Genomic DNA, 15157 nt, shown 5'->3' with positions numbered 1-15157 from the left:
CTTAGAACAGTGCTTTGCACATAGTAAGCGCTTAATAAATGCTATTATTATTATTATTATTATTATTATTATTATTATTATTATTATAAGGATCCTGTTATCTCTCTGCTTCTCTGTACACCCCATGATTAGTGCAGCTGTTCGGACCGGAGGTCAGGCCGCTGCTTTAGCTCTGTTCCCCTGACTTTCCCTGTCTGAAAAATGGGTCTGTCTGCCTCCCCATCTTACGCTGTACACTCCTTGAGGGCAGGGAGAAAGACACACGGAGAGAGACAGAAAGAGAGACAGAGTGTGTGTTGTCTTGAGCACTCTTCCAAAGGCTCAGTAGAGTGCCTAGTCCTCTAGACTGTAAGTTCACTGTAGGCAGGGAACATATCTCTGTTGCATTGTACTCTTCAGAGTGCTTAGTACAGTGCTCGGCACACAGTAGGCGCTCAATAAATACGATTGATTGATTGATTGCTCGGCACACAGTAAGCGCTCAATAAATACCACTGATGGGACTGATTGATCCCCACGAACTCAGAGGACCTGGCCCCTTCAGAGCATCCCCTTATCTGCAGATTCGGGGGTCCTCCCCAGCTCCTAGGAGTCCCTCACCTTTCACAATCTACCAGTCAATCAGTGAGAGTGGACTCTCCCAAGCGCTTAGTACAGTGCCCTGCACACAGTAAGCACTCAATAAATACAACTGAGTGAATGAATGACCTTGGGCAAGTCCCTTCACTTTTCTGTGCCTCAGTTACCTCATCTGTAAAAGGGGGATTCCTCTGTGCAGAGCACTGAAATCCGGACCGTGCAGGAGGGCGACGACAGCCCTGCTGGTGCAACTGTATTTATTGAGAGCTTATTGTGTGCAGGGCACTGTACTAAGCGCTTGGGAAAGTACAATAGAACAATAAATGAACACATTCCCTGCCCATAATGAATTAATGATTAGTTAATGAATGATGGCATTTTTATTAAGCGCTTACTATGTGCAAAGCCCTGCTCTAAGCGCTGGGGAGGTTACAAGGTGGTCAGGTTGTCCCACGGAGGGCTCCCAGTCTTCATCCCCATTTTACAGAGGAGGTAACTGAGGCACAGAGAAGTTAAGTAACTTGCCCAAAGTCACACAGCTGACAGTTGGAGGAGGCGGGGTGAGGGAACAATCTAGCGGCCCCGTGCTAAACAATCAATCAATAGTACACACTGAGCGCTCAGTGTGTGCAGGGCACTGTACTAAGCACTTGGGAGAGTACGGTATAACAGAGGAGCAGCGTGGCTCAGTGGAAAGAGCCCAGGCTTGGGAGTCAGAGGTCATGGGTTCTAATCCTGGCTCCGCCACTTGTCACCTGGGTGACTTCGGGCAAGTCACTTAACTTCTCTGTGCCTCAGTTCCCTCATCTGTAAAATGGGGATTAAGACTGTGAGCCCCACGTGGGACAACCTGATCACCTTGTAACCTCCCCAGCACTTAGAACAGTGCTTTTGCACATAGTAAGTGCTTAATAAATTCCATCATTATTATTATTATTATTCTCTGTGCCTCAGTTACCTCATCTGTAAAATGGGGATTAAAACTGTGTACAGGTATGTACATCATAAGTTCTGTGGGGCTCAGAGTGGGGAAGAACAAAGGGAGCAAGCGGGATCAGAGGAAAGGGGGAGGCTTAGTCAGCGAAGGCCTCCTGGAGGAGAGGTGCCTTCAATAAGGCTTTGAAGGGAGGGTAATTGTCGCTAACCCTAACGCTAACCCTCACTCGGCAGGAACCCGGAGATGCGGCTGATGGAAATAAAAGCTGGAACTGTATATGTTGCCAACTTGTACTTCCCAAGCGCTTAGTACAGTGCTCTGCACACAGTAAGCGCTCAATAAATACGATTGAGTGAGTGAACTGGGCTCTCCACCCTTCCTTGGCGGCCACTGCCGGTTCCTTACACCTCGCGTTTGATTTCTCCTTTCCTTTGGCGCCTCACCCTCCGTTAACCGGCTCCTCTGGTTTCCCTCCGGGACTGTGGGTGTTCTTCCTGGTGTACTGTTCCCCGGTTTGGGTGGGTATCCCCAAGCCAGGCTCTCCCTCACCCTTCTCCGGCCGCCTCCAATTTCACCTGCCATATCCCCATTCCGCCTGTCACAATTGGCCGTGACTTTCTCCCCCCTACCTCCGCCGCGCCCTTTCAATCCTTTATGGAGGCCGGGTTCCAGCAAGCCATACCCACCACCCGGTGGGTGACAATATCCGTGACCCGGCTGAAGGCGGTCGTCTCCCCTGCTAAAGTGTTTCCGCGTCCCCACTCTTCAGGAACCTCCAGCAATCGCCCGGGCATCAGACCAAAACTCCTCACCACCGGCTTTAAAGCCCTCAAACCCCTTGCCCCGTCCTCCGTCACCTCGCTACTCTCCAACTCCATCCCAGCCAGCACTCTTCGCTCTTCTAGGTTCACCTACTCATGAACCTCAGTCTCCCCTATCTCACCGCTGACCTCTCGCCCGCAGCCTGCCTCTGGCCTGGGACACCTTCCCTCTTCCCTTATCATCATCATCATCATCAATCGTATTTATTGAGCGCTTACTATGTGCAGAGCACTGTACTAAGCGCTTGGGAAGTACAAATTGGCAACATACAGAGACAGTCCCTCCCCGACAGTGGGCTCACAGTCTAGAAGGGGGAGACAGAGAACCAAACCAAACAGACTAACAAAATAAAATAAATAGAATAGATATGTCCAAGTCAAATAGAGTAATAAATATGTAGAAACATATCATCAATCGTATTTATTGAGCGCTTACTATGTGCAGAGCACTGTACTAAGCGCTTGGGAAGTCCAAGTTGGCAACATATAGAGACAGTCCCTACCCGACAGTGGGCTCACAGTCTAAAAGGGGGAGACAGAGAACAAAACCAAACAGACTAACAAAATAAAATCAATAGAATAGATATGTACAAGTAAAATAAATAGAGTAATAAATATGTAGAAACATATATACATATATACAGGTGCCGTGGGGAAGGAAAGGAGGTAACGGGGAGTTGGAGAGGGGGAGGAGGGGGAGAGGAAGGAAGGGGCTCAGTCTGGGAAGGCCTCCTGGAGGAGGTCTCTTATCCGACAGACTATTCCTCTCCCACCCTTCAAAGCCTTACTGAAGGCCCGTCTCCTCCGAAAGGCCTTCCCTGGCTTCCTTTCCTCTTCTCCCCCTCCCTTCCGCGCCACTTTGATTCATCGCCCCCTCCCAGCCCCACAACACCTGTCATTTATTAGAACCCAGGCCCCTTTCCTCTCAACCGGCTTCTGGGCTGGGGGGGCTGCAGACTCCAACCCCCTGCACACGCGGTCTCACACACACAACAAACACACGCTCACACAGGAATCCGGGGGGCGGGCAGAGCCCTCGCTGCCAACACGGGGCTCTGGGACGAGGGGCCAGAGGGGTGGGGTCCACGCCACACCCTGGCACCCAAACCCTCCAAGTTATTCCCCTCTCTCGAATAACTTTACGGTCTGGCCATGCACACGCAAACACACACACGCCGCACACAGCAGCAATAACCACAGCATCACACAGCACAGCATCAGCTGCCTTAAAGACACAGAACCATTTCGAGCCCCGGGGGAGGGTCTGCCAGCCCACCCCCACCGTAGGAGCCTTTGGACCTTGGGGTCTAAAAAGGATTGTCGGAGGGCAACGGAGAGTAGAAAGGATGCTCACGGAAATAGCGTGGTCTAGTGAATAGAGCGTGGTCCTGGGAGTCATCAGGACCTGGGTTCTAATCCTGACTCCGCCACTTGTCGGCTATGTGGCCTTGGGCAAATCACTTCACTTCTTGGGGCCTCAGTTACTTCATCTGTTAAATGGGAATGAAGACTGTGAGGCCCATCTGGGACACGGACTGTGTCCAAACAAACTGGACTTATTATTTATTTATTTTTTATTTATTTATTATTTTAGACTGTGAGCCCACTATTGGGTAGGGACTGTCTCTATATGTTGCCAACTTGTACTTCCCAAGTGCTTAGTACAGTGCTCTGCACACAGTAAGCGCTCAATAAATACGATTGATGATGATGATGATGACTTTAACCAGCAGGATTAGCTTGTATCTATCCCTGAGTTTAGGACAGTGTTTGACACATAGTAAGCGCTTAACAAATACCATCATTATTATTATGATTATTGCTCCTACTGGGCAGGGAGCACATCTTCCAACTCTGGTTTATTGTGCTCTCCCGAGCACTTAGCACAGTGCTGTGCACACAATAAGCACTCAATAAATACCACTGATCGATTCATAGCAGAACCTGCGGGGAGGAGGAGAGTGCTGAGACACTGCTAGGAGCCCATGAGATCTCTCCGCTGTATGACCACCGCCTCTCCCCGAACCTCCCCCCGGTGATTAATAAAAACATCAATGCAAGAAGCAGCATAGCCTAGTGGCTAGAGCCCAGGCTTGGAAGTCAGAGGATCTGGGTTCTAATCCTGGTTCTGCCACTCGTCCATAGAGTACGACCCTGGATAAATCACTTCACTTCTCTGTGCCTCGGTTCCCTCATAATAATAATAATAATAATGACGGTATTTGGTAAGTGCTTGCTATGTGCGAAGCACTGTTCTAAGCGCTGGGGATACAAGGTGATCAGGTTGTCCCACATGGGGCTCACAGTCTTAATCCGCATTTTACAGATGAGGTAACTGAGGCACAGAGAAGCAAGTGGCTTGCCCAAGGTCACACAGCTAAGTGGCGGAGCTGGGGTTCGAAGCCATGACCTCCGACTCCCAAGCCCGTGCTCTTCCCACTGAGCCACGCTGCTTCTCTTCTGCTTCTCCTCTGGAAAATGGGGCTAAAGGCTGGAAGCCCCACGTGCGATAGGGACTGGGTCCAATCTGATTCGTGTGTATCTACCCCAGCACTTAGTATAGTGCCGGGTACATAGAAAGGGCTTAACAAATACCATTAAAAAAAGCAAAAGTCGCGGCGACAGACCGCTCTGAGTTAAAGAGGGCTGCCGCCGCCATGTCCAATGAAAAGTCATGGAAAAAGAAGGGACTGAAGTCCATTAGTCCCTGGCCAGAGAGAAGCTACCTCTGTGCTTCTGCTACTCCAGAGGGAACAAGAAGCCGTTTGCCAATAAGAGTAAAGCATTGTGCTCTTCTTTCTCTGCTCCCCCTGCCCTGGCCCCTCAGAATCTGCTAGACTGAGACCCTCCAAACCAATTCTCTAGACTGTAAGCTCCTGGCGGGCAGGGAACACGTCTGTTCTATTGCTCCCGAGTGCTTAGTACAGTGCTCCGCACCCAGTAAGCACTCAATTAATATAGCTGAGTGATTGCTCTCGGCCTCCCGCTCTTCCGAACAGAAAAAGGCCCAGCATCAGAAAACCGGGAAGGCCTGGAAGTGGGGATGGGGGCGCGGGGGGAGAAATGGCTTCAGTGTCTTTAAGCGGCCCCTCCAAGCAGCAGCATGGAGCTCGGTACCTGCAGGATCCGCACCCGGGACCTCCGCCCGAGCTGGCTGCGGGAGGTCCCGCTCTCTCCCCGGGGCGGCCGAGGCCATGGCCGGGCCCGACGCGACTGCAAAGAGAAGGCGGGCGGGTGGAGCTGTGAGCAGGACGGGCAGGGGTCCGGCATGGGGGGAGCAGACCGGACCGGGCTTCCTGAAGTTGGGCATCGGAAGCCTGTCCGCTCGTTGAAGGTCGCATGTGCCCCCCTTAGACCGCCAGACCCCATCCAGGGTCGGGGGCGACTGGAGAGAGAGAGGCGACCCTGACCACCACGCGCTAAACCTGCTCAGAGGCAGTGTGGTCCAGTGGGTAGAGCTCAGGACTCCTCCTGGCAGGCGTCACCTCATCTCTCCGGACCTCTGTTTCCTCGCCCGGACAATGGGGAGACCAGTCTCTGCCTCTCCCTACCTCCCAGGGCTAGAAGGACGATACCACGAGACGGGGAACGTAAACGCCCGCTGGAAAAATAAAAACGCTGGACAAAGTCAAGGTGCTGTTAGTTCCGGATAACCGATCGAAAGGGAGATAAGCTATCCCCTGATGGGAATGTTGTAGGCTTCCAAGCCGAGAGGCCTGGCTTGGCCTGAATCGGAGAAAAAAGAGACGATCGGCAGCTCGAAGGGAGAGCGACACTGAGGTTTAATGTCTGTCTCCCCTTCTAGACTGTAAGCTCATTATGGGCAGGGGACATGACTACCAACTCCGTTGGACTGTGCTCTCCCGAGCGCTTAGTACATTGCTCTGTACATGGTTAAACACTCAATAAAATATGATTGATTGGTATTACTCAAACCGATAAATAAGCCTCATTTAAGAGGAAAAAAATGGTATACTTCGGTGAAAAGTCCCTGAAGAAGGAATCTGCTATCTCCTAAAAAAAGCAGGCTGACACCCTATGAATCACGGGCCAGGTCCCAAGGATCATATATTATACATCCCTACCGAAGACAGACTACTGTTATTAATACTTTGCATTCTATAGCTTGTAAGCTCCTTATGGATAGGGATCGTACCTGCCAACCCGATTGTACTGTGCTTTCCAAGTGCTTAATACAGTGTTTCAGACACATTGAGCGCTCCATAAATACCACCATTTGACTGACTGATTTTAAAACCAGTGTCTTCTTGAAGGCAGGATTGCAAGACTTGATTTTCCTCCCTCTCGCTCTTCTGAGCAGTGGACTCTTTACTAGTATATATGTATATACCTGTATATATGTATATATGTTTGTACATATTTATTACTCTATTTATTTTACTTGTACATATCTATTGCATTTATTTTATTTTGTTAATATGTTTGGTTTTGTTCTCTGTCTCCCCCTTCTAGACTGTGAGCCCACTGTTGGGTAGGGACTGTCTCTCTAGGTTGCCAACTTGTACTTCCCAAGCGCTTAGTACAGTGCTCTGCACACAGTAAGTGCTCAATAAATACGACTGATTGATTGATAGTAGGTCAATACTGACCATGTGCCTGTGGGATGCATTGTAATCAATCACACAGTGGTAATTATGAATTATGAATTAAGAGAAGCAGCACGGCACAGTGGAAAGAGCCCAGGCTTTGGAGTCAGAGGTCAGGGGTTCAAATCCTGGCTCCGCCACTTGTCAGCTGTGTGACTTTGGGCAAGTCACTTAACTTCTCTGGGCCTCAGTTACCTCATCTGTAAAATGGGGATTAAGACTGTGAGCCCCACGTGGGACAACCTGATCACCTTGTATCCCCCAGCACTTAGAACAGTGCTTTGCACATAATAAGCGCTTAATAAATGCCATTATTATTATTATTATTCTTATTAATTATGGAGTGCTTGCTGTGTGCAGAGCACTGGGCTCGGGGCTTGGAAAAGTACAAGACAATAGAGTTGGTAGCCCCGTTCCTGCCCTCAGGGAGCTGACAATTTAAACTTACAATCCCACTGCACTGATCTAGAACCGTGGAAAAGGGCCCTAGACACATTAGAACAGTGCTTGGCACATAGTAAGCGCATAACAAATACCCTCATTATTATTCCACGTGGATCCCTGACCTTTGGAAATTTGATATTCACTCCACTCTCACCCCCACAGCACTTGTGTACACATCTTAAAGGTATAAATTATAAATTTTATTTATCCATATTAATATCTGTGCCCCCCTCTAGACAGGGGACAGGGAGTAGGTCTGCTAACTCTGTTGTAATAATAATAATAATTATGGTCCTTTAAAGCACTTACTATGTGCCCGAGCACTGTTCTAAGCACTGGGGCAGATACAAAAATTAATCAGATCAGACACATTCCCTGGCTTAACCTTAATCCCCATTTTACAGATGAGGAAACTGAGGCGCAGAGTTCAGTGACTTGCTCAAGGTGATGCGGCAGATATGTGGCAGAGCCAGAATTAGAACCCAGTTCCTTCTGACTCTCAGGCCCGGGCTCCACCTACTAGGCCACACTGCTTCTTCCAAGCGCTTAGTAATACGCTCTGCACAGAGTACAAGCTCAATAAATACCATTGATTGATTGACTGCCTGCTAATTCTGTTGCATGGTACTCTCCCAGGTGCATAGCACAATGCTCTGCATATAGTAAGCGCTCAATAAATACCACTGATTGAATGTCTGTCAAATAAAACAAAATTTTATTTTGTTAGTATGTTTGGTTTTGTTCTCTGTCTCCCCCTTTTAGACCGTGAGCCCACTGTTGGGTAGGGACTGTCTCTATATGTTGCCAATTTGTACTTCCCAAGCGCTTAGTACAGTGCTCTGCACATAGTAAGCGCTCAATAAATACGATTGATGATGATGATGATGTCTGCTAATTCTGTTATACGGTACTCTCCCAAGCACTTAGTACAGTCTCTGTGCATAGAAAGCGCTCCATAAACACCATTGTCTAATTCTGTTGTACTGCACTCTCCCAAGCGCTTAATACAGTGCTCTGCACACAGCAAGCGCTCAATAAATACGATTGATGATGATGCACACAGTAAGTGCTCAATAAATACGATTGATTGATTGATCTGCCCATAGTAAGAGCTCAATAAATACCACTAATTGATTGACTGCAGGGCACTTGTGGTGTGAGAGGAAGGCTTTGTCCCTCCTTTCTTGCGGGCAACGTCTGAACCTGGGCCCCCAAAGCGGACCACCAGCCCCACCCCATTCAATCCCAGCCTCTCCACAATTCCCAGTGGTCAAGCGGTCTGCGGTTGTCCCGAAGATGTCTGCTAGCCTTTTCTTCTCCCGGCTGACCGGATCACACCCCCCAACGTCAGGGCTCCGATTTCAGCCCTCTCTGGTCAGGTGAGACTTTTCCGCCTCTCCAGAAGAGAAGGAGGAGGAGGCTGAGAGGGAGCACGTCCCAACCAGGCCCGCTCCGACCCTCAGAGAGGAACATCCCTCCTCTGGGGCCGGGAGGGAGCCGGAGCAGCAGGCCACGGCGGGCCGTGACGCCGGACGTCGCGGTCGGTGTCCTTGTCCCTCCCAGGGGCCCGGGCCGGGCCTGACCTGAAGGAACCAAACCCCACGGCAGAACTCGATCCACTGTTAATCAGGTCCGGGGCCGCTGCTTCCCCCTCCTTTCTTTCTTTTTTTCCAGTGGCACGTGTGAAGCGCTGACTGTGGGCCAGGCACTATGTTGCCAACTTGTACTTCCCAAGCGCTTAGTACAGTGCTCTGCACACAGTAAGCGCTCAATAAATACGATCGATGATGATGATGACGATGTACTGAGCACTGGGGTAGTTCTATCAATCACTCGATGGTATTTACTCAAAAATGGTATTTTTTCAAGAGAAGCAGCGTGGCTCAGTGGGAAGAGCCCGGGCTTTGGAGTCAGAGGTCATGGGTTCAAATCCCGGCTCCACCAATAGTCAGCTGTGTGACTTTGGGCAAGTCACTTAACTTCTCTGTGCCTCAGTTACCTCATCTGTAAAATGGGGATGAAGACTGTGAGCCCGCCGTGGGACAACCTCATCACCCTGCCACCTCCCCAGCGCTTAGAACAGTGCTTTGCACATAGTAAGCACTTAATAAATGCCATCATTATTAAGCGCTTAGTACAGTGCTCTGCACATAGTAAGCGCTCAATAAATACGATTGATGATTTATTTATTTATCAAAGCACTTGCTTCTTCCCTCTCTAACTGCCATCCTCACTGTTGGCTCTTGCCCACTGTTCCTGGTCTTACCTCCTTCCCTTCCCCACAGCACCTGTATATATGTATATATGTTTGTACATATTTATTACTCTATTTATTTTACTTGTACATATCTATTCCATTTATTTTATTTTGTTAATAAGTTTGGTTTTGTTCTCTGTCTCCCCCTTTTAGACTGTGAGCCCACTGTTGGGTAGGGACTGTCTCTAGATGTTGCCAACTTGTATGTCCCAAGCGCTTAGTACAGTGCTCTGCACATAGTAAGCGCTCAATAAATACGACTGATGATGATGATGATGTTGGGTAGGGACTGTCTCTATACGTTGCCAACTTGTACTTCCCAAGCGCTTAGTCCAGTGCTCTGCACACAGTAAGCGCTCAATAAATACGATTGATTGATTGATTCCCCGCTGTTTTCAAACATGCTCATGTCTCCCCTAGCCTATCCACAGCTCCCTCCAGTTATCGCCCCATCTCCCGTGGCCTAGTGGATAGGGCCCGGGCCTGGTAGAAGGACCCGGTTCTAATACTGGCTCTGCTGCGTGACCTTGGACGAGTCACTTCACTTCTCTAGGCTTTCAGTTACCTCATCTGTAAAATGGGGATTAAGCCTGTGAGCCCCGTGTGGGACGTGTGGACTGTGTCCAACCTGATTACCCTGTAACTACCTCAGTGCTTAGAACGGCTCCCGGCACATAGTGAGTGTTCAAAAGTTAGGGTGAGGGGAATCTGCAGCCCAGAGACCCATGTCCTCTGGGACCACCCTCCTGGAGTCCGCAGCTGGGCTGAGGGGGTCTCGCTGGGTGGGTCAGAGGTCAGGGATCTGGATCCATTGGGCGGGGGGCAGGGGGGAGGACCGCCAGGCTCTGGTCATCAGGGAAGAGGGGATGAGAGGAGGAAGGAGGAGGGCAGGATGGAGAGGGAGGAGGGAGACTCTACCCCGCCAAGTCCACCCAGTGGCTTGGCTCCTCGGAGGAAATAACTCCATCCCGCCCGCCCCCGTTTTCTAATTTTTCCTGCCAACATCCTCTCCCTGATCCACTTAGCCGGAGGGGGAAGACGGGGATCCTATTTCCATTCTCCTTTCAGATGCATGAATTGGAGTGGGAGGGAGCAGAAGAAGGGAAGCAAAGTGAGGGAGGGGGAGCGGGGGGCGGGGGGGAGTTGCGGGCCACCTCAGAAAGAGACAATTGAGAAAAAAGGTCCTCGGCCAGCATCATTTCTGATTCCACTAGGAAAGGTCAGGCTTTGTTTCTACGACTGCAATATAATCTTCGGTTAGAGCGGAGCCAAAATATCAATTACAAGTGCACCTGGATGATGGAATATATCGCGCAGAAAAGCATTAGAGCGTGAGCGAGGTGGGAAGCGCCCAGTTGGGTGTGGGGTAAAAGGAAGAACAAAATGGGTCAGGAAGGTGAAAATGCCGGCTTTTCGCCCTTTCAGGCCCCAGAAGGCCAAGCCTCTCCTTTCTGAACGGTTCCTCTGACTAGCTGAGAGCAGGGCGGCCTTCCGGAGTTGCTCATCATCATTAATCGTATTTATTGAGCGCTTACTGTGTGCACAGCACTGTACTAAGCGCTTGGGAAGTACAAGTTGCTCCAATCGGGAACCGCTGCCGGCTCACTGTTAATCACCCAGAAACGAGGAGGGCAGGGGATGGGTCATGATGCCACGGGGAAGGGGAGTGGGGAATCCCTCCAATCTGGAGCTGTTGCCGGTTCACTGTTAATCAACCAGAAATCAGGAGGTTTGGCCCATGGAGAGGACAGGAGATGGCCCATAAAAAAAAAAAAAAGAAAGCACATATTCATTCTGACACGAAATCCTGCCAGTTCTACTTTCCCAGCATCATTAAAATTCACCCTTTCTTCTCCATCCAAACTGCTGCCTTGCTGATAATAATAATAATGTTGGTATTTGTTAGGCGCTTACTATGTGCCAAGCATCGTTCTAAGCCCTGGGGGGGAACACAAGGTAATCAAGGTTGTCCCACGTGGGGCTCACAGTCTTAATCCCCATTTTCCAGATGAGGGAACTGAGGCCCAGAGAAGTGAAGTGACTTGCCCAAAGCCACACAGCTGACAAGTGGTGGAGCCGGGATTAGAATCCATCACCTCTGACTCCCAAGCCCGGGCTCTTTCCACTGAGCCACGCTGCTTCTCTATCCAAGCTCTTATCTTATCCTGCTTGACTACGGCATCAGCCTCCTTGCTAACCTCCCTGACTCATCATCATCATCATCATCATCATCAATCGTATTTATTGAGCGCTTACTGTGTGCAGAGCACTGTACTAAGCGCTTGGGAAGTACAAGTTGGCAACATATAGAGACAGTCCTAGAGACTCCCGCCTCTTCCCCCTCCAGGAAACATCTGTTGTATTGTACTCTCCCAAGCACTTAGTAGAGAAAGCAGCGTGACCTAGCAGATAGCATATGGGCCGGGGATTCAGAAGGACCTGGGTTCTAATCCCAGCTCCGCCACTTAGCTGCTGTGTGACCTTGGGCAAGTCGCCTCACTTCTCTGTGCCTCAGTTCCTTCACCTGCAAAATGGGGATTAAGGCTGTGATCCTTATATTCTAAGACTGCGAAGGGGGGTGAGGGGGAGAGACCCCCAAGGAGAGACCATTTGTCCACTTTCTATCTGCTGAAATAAAAGCCAAGGAGCCTCTCTGACAAGATGAAACGCATTCACGTTCACTCATCGATGTCGACCCAAGTCACAATTCTGACAGATTTTGGCCTAAACAGGGTGTCCGGCCTTGGTTCCAGAGCCAAAATCCCCGCTCTACCATGGCAACCCCACGGGAAAACCAGTTTTGACGGAAGGCAAGCGACTCAAGAAGCCGCCCTCGGGACCAACTGGGATCGTCAATCCAAGAACAGCTCAGATCTTCATCTCCTTCCATTAACCAGTCGCTCTCTTACCTTACTCACTCGTCGGTCAATCCCCTGCGGTTGGGCCTCTAATTCAGAAGCGCTTTCTGGAAAGTTGACGCCTCGGCCTCGGGGTAAGGAGAGGGGGTGATGGGTCAGGAGGGGAGGTGCATGTCCGGGGCACCAGGAGATCACCGCTCCTCACGACCACTACCTAGGAGAGAAAGGACAGAGAGAACCCATATGTCATTTCCTCAGTCTCCCCTCCAGAGAGAGCTTTCTGCCCCTCTCACAAGGGCCTGAATATGACCTTTGCCCTTTGGGGCAGGGTACCGGGGGTCTTTCACCCCTAAGCTCTTCCCTGACGTGGATGGATGGGGATCAAATCTGACTTGGGCCCTGTCCCAAGTGGGGCTCACGGTCTGAGGAGGAGCGGCTGCAGGTATTTAATCCCCATTTTACAGATGGTGGAACTGAGGCCCTGAGAAATAAAGTTCATTCACTTATTAAGTCATTCAATCGTATTTATTGAGCGCTTACTATGCGCAAAGCACTGTACTAAGCCCTTAGGAGAGGACGACAGAACAATAAACAGGCAAATTCCCTGCCCACAATGAGCTTACAGTCTAGAGGGGGAGGCAGACGTTAATATGGATAAATAAATTACAGATAATAACAATAATTATGGTATTTGTTAAGCTCTTTGTGCCATGCACTGTTCTGAGCACTGGGGTAAATACAAGGTAATCGGGTTGTGCCACGTGGGGCTCACAGTCTTAATCCCCATTTTACAAATGAGGGAACCGAGGCCCGGAGAAGTTAAGTGGCTTGCCCAAGGTCACACAGCAGACAAGTGGCAGAGCCGGGATTAGAACCCACGACCTCTGACTCCCAAGGCCGGGCTCTTTCCACTAAGCCACGCAGCTATGGGCGTAAGTGTGCTTGGTACATAGTAAGCGCTTAACAAATACCAATCATCAGCTCTGAACCGTCGCTGCTGAGGCCGGTCGGGGATGCTGCCTTCCAATCAATCAATCGTATTTATTAATAATAATAATAATAATATCTATTAAGCGCTTACTATGTGCCAAGCACTGTTCTAAGCACTGGGGTGATACAAGGTGATCAGGTTGTCCCACCTAGGGCTCACATTCTTAATCCTCATTTTACAGATGAGGTAACTGAGGCACGGAGAAGTTAAATGACTTGCCCAAAGTCACACAGCTGACAATTGGCGGAGCCGGGATTTGAACCCATGACCTCTGACGCCAAAGCCCGCGCTCTTTCCACTGAGCCATGCATTTATTGAGCGCTTACTGTGTGCAGAGCACTGTACTAAGAGCTTGGGAAGTACAAGTTGGCAACATATCATCAATCGTATTTATTGAGCGCTTACTATGTGCAGAGCACTGTACTAAGCGCTTGGGAAGTACAAATTGGCAACATATAGAGACAGTCCCTCCCCAACAGTGGGCTCTTCAGCCACAGCGCTTAGTACAGTGTTCTGCAGGCACTGAGTGCTCAAGAAATATCATTGGCCAACTGACGCTTTGCCAGTTCCATGGGGCTAACGCCTTCCGCCGCCTTGCAGGGGTGAAAACAGAGGCCCAGAGAGGTCAAGAGGCTTCCTCAAGGTCACCCAGCAAGGTATAGCGGCAGAGCGGGGATAAAGAGGGATTGGTCAGGGCAGACCATGTTGTGGGGAGAGAGAGAGTCAGTGAGTGAGGAGGTGGAGTGGGTGGGGGGCATTCCGGGATGGGAAAACCAGCAGAATCTGTCCACAGTTGTGTCAGAGATTGTGAGCCCCAGGTGGGACAGGGACTGTGTCCAACCCAATTCGCTTGTATCCACTCCAGAGCTTAGAACAGTATTAGAAATACGATTAAATGAAAATGAAAAAATGAAAATTCATTCATTCATTCGACCGTATTGAGTACCTACAGTGTGCATAATTATTATTATGGTATTTGTTAAGCTCTTACTATGTGCCAAGCACTGTTTTAAACACAGGGTGGACACAAGGTGATCAGGTTGTCCCACGGGGGGCTCAGAGTCTTCATCCCCATTTTACAGATGAGATAACGAAGGCACAGAGAAGTGCCTTCCTTCCTCTCCCCCTCCATCCCCCCATCTTACCTCCTTCCCTTCCCCACAGCACCTGTATATATGTATATATGTTTGTACATATTTATTACTCTATTTATTTATTTTACCTGTACATATCTATTCTATTTATTTTATTTTGTTAGTATGTTTGGTTTTGTTCTCTGTCTCCCCCTTTTAGACTGTGAGCCCACTGTTGGGTAGGGACTGTCTCTATATGTTGCCAACTTGGACTTCCCAAGCGCTTAGTCCAGTGCTCTGCACACAGTAAGCGCTCAATAAATACGATTGATTGATTGATTGATTGAAATGGCTTGCCCAAGGCCACACAACAGAAGAGTGGTGGAGTCGGAATTAGAACCCACGGCCTCTAACTCCCAAGCCCGTGCTCTTTCCACTCCGGCGCTCAGAACAGTGCTTTGCACATAGTAAGCGCTTATCAAATGCCATTATTATTATTATTGTTATCATTAAGCCATGCTGCTGCTTATTATTAAATGTTTATCGTAGTTATTCTGCTTGCTAGGTTCATTCATTCTAGACTGTAAACC

The 15157-nt window shown here is 49.5% G+C and overlaps 1 protein-coding gene across 1 annotated transcript in view; it reads right to left on the bottom strand.

Annotated features, from left to right (window-relative positions):
* The window catches only part of CRACD (capping protein inhibiting regulator of actin dynamics), a 37684-nt gene extending 24971 nt beyond the window's left edge, over window positions 1–12713 (bottom strand). The window contains exon 1 of the mRNA XM_038769124.1: window positions 12555–12713. The gene's annotated coding sequence lies outside the window, so the exon portion shown is untranslated. The remainder of the gene's footprint in view (window positions 1–12554) is intronic.
* Window positions 12714–15157: the final 2444 nt, after the last annotated feature.

The sequence above is a fragment of the Tachyglossus aculeatus genome, chromosome X5 (genome assembly GCF_015852505.1).
Source record: "Tachyglossus aculeatus isolate mTacAcu1 chromosome X5, mTacAcu1.pri, whole genome shotgun sequence".
NCBI classification, from domain to species: domain Eukaryota; kingdom Metazoa; phylum Chordata; class Mammalia; order Monotremata; family Tachyglossidae; genus Tachyglossus; species Tachyglossus aculeatus.
Note: the sequence above shows the minus strand (reverse complement) of the source record. Positions and strands in the feature narration are given on the sequence as shown.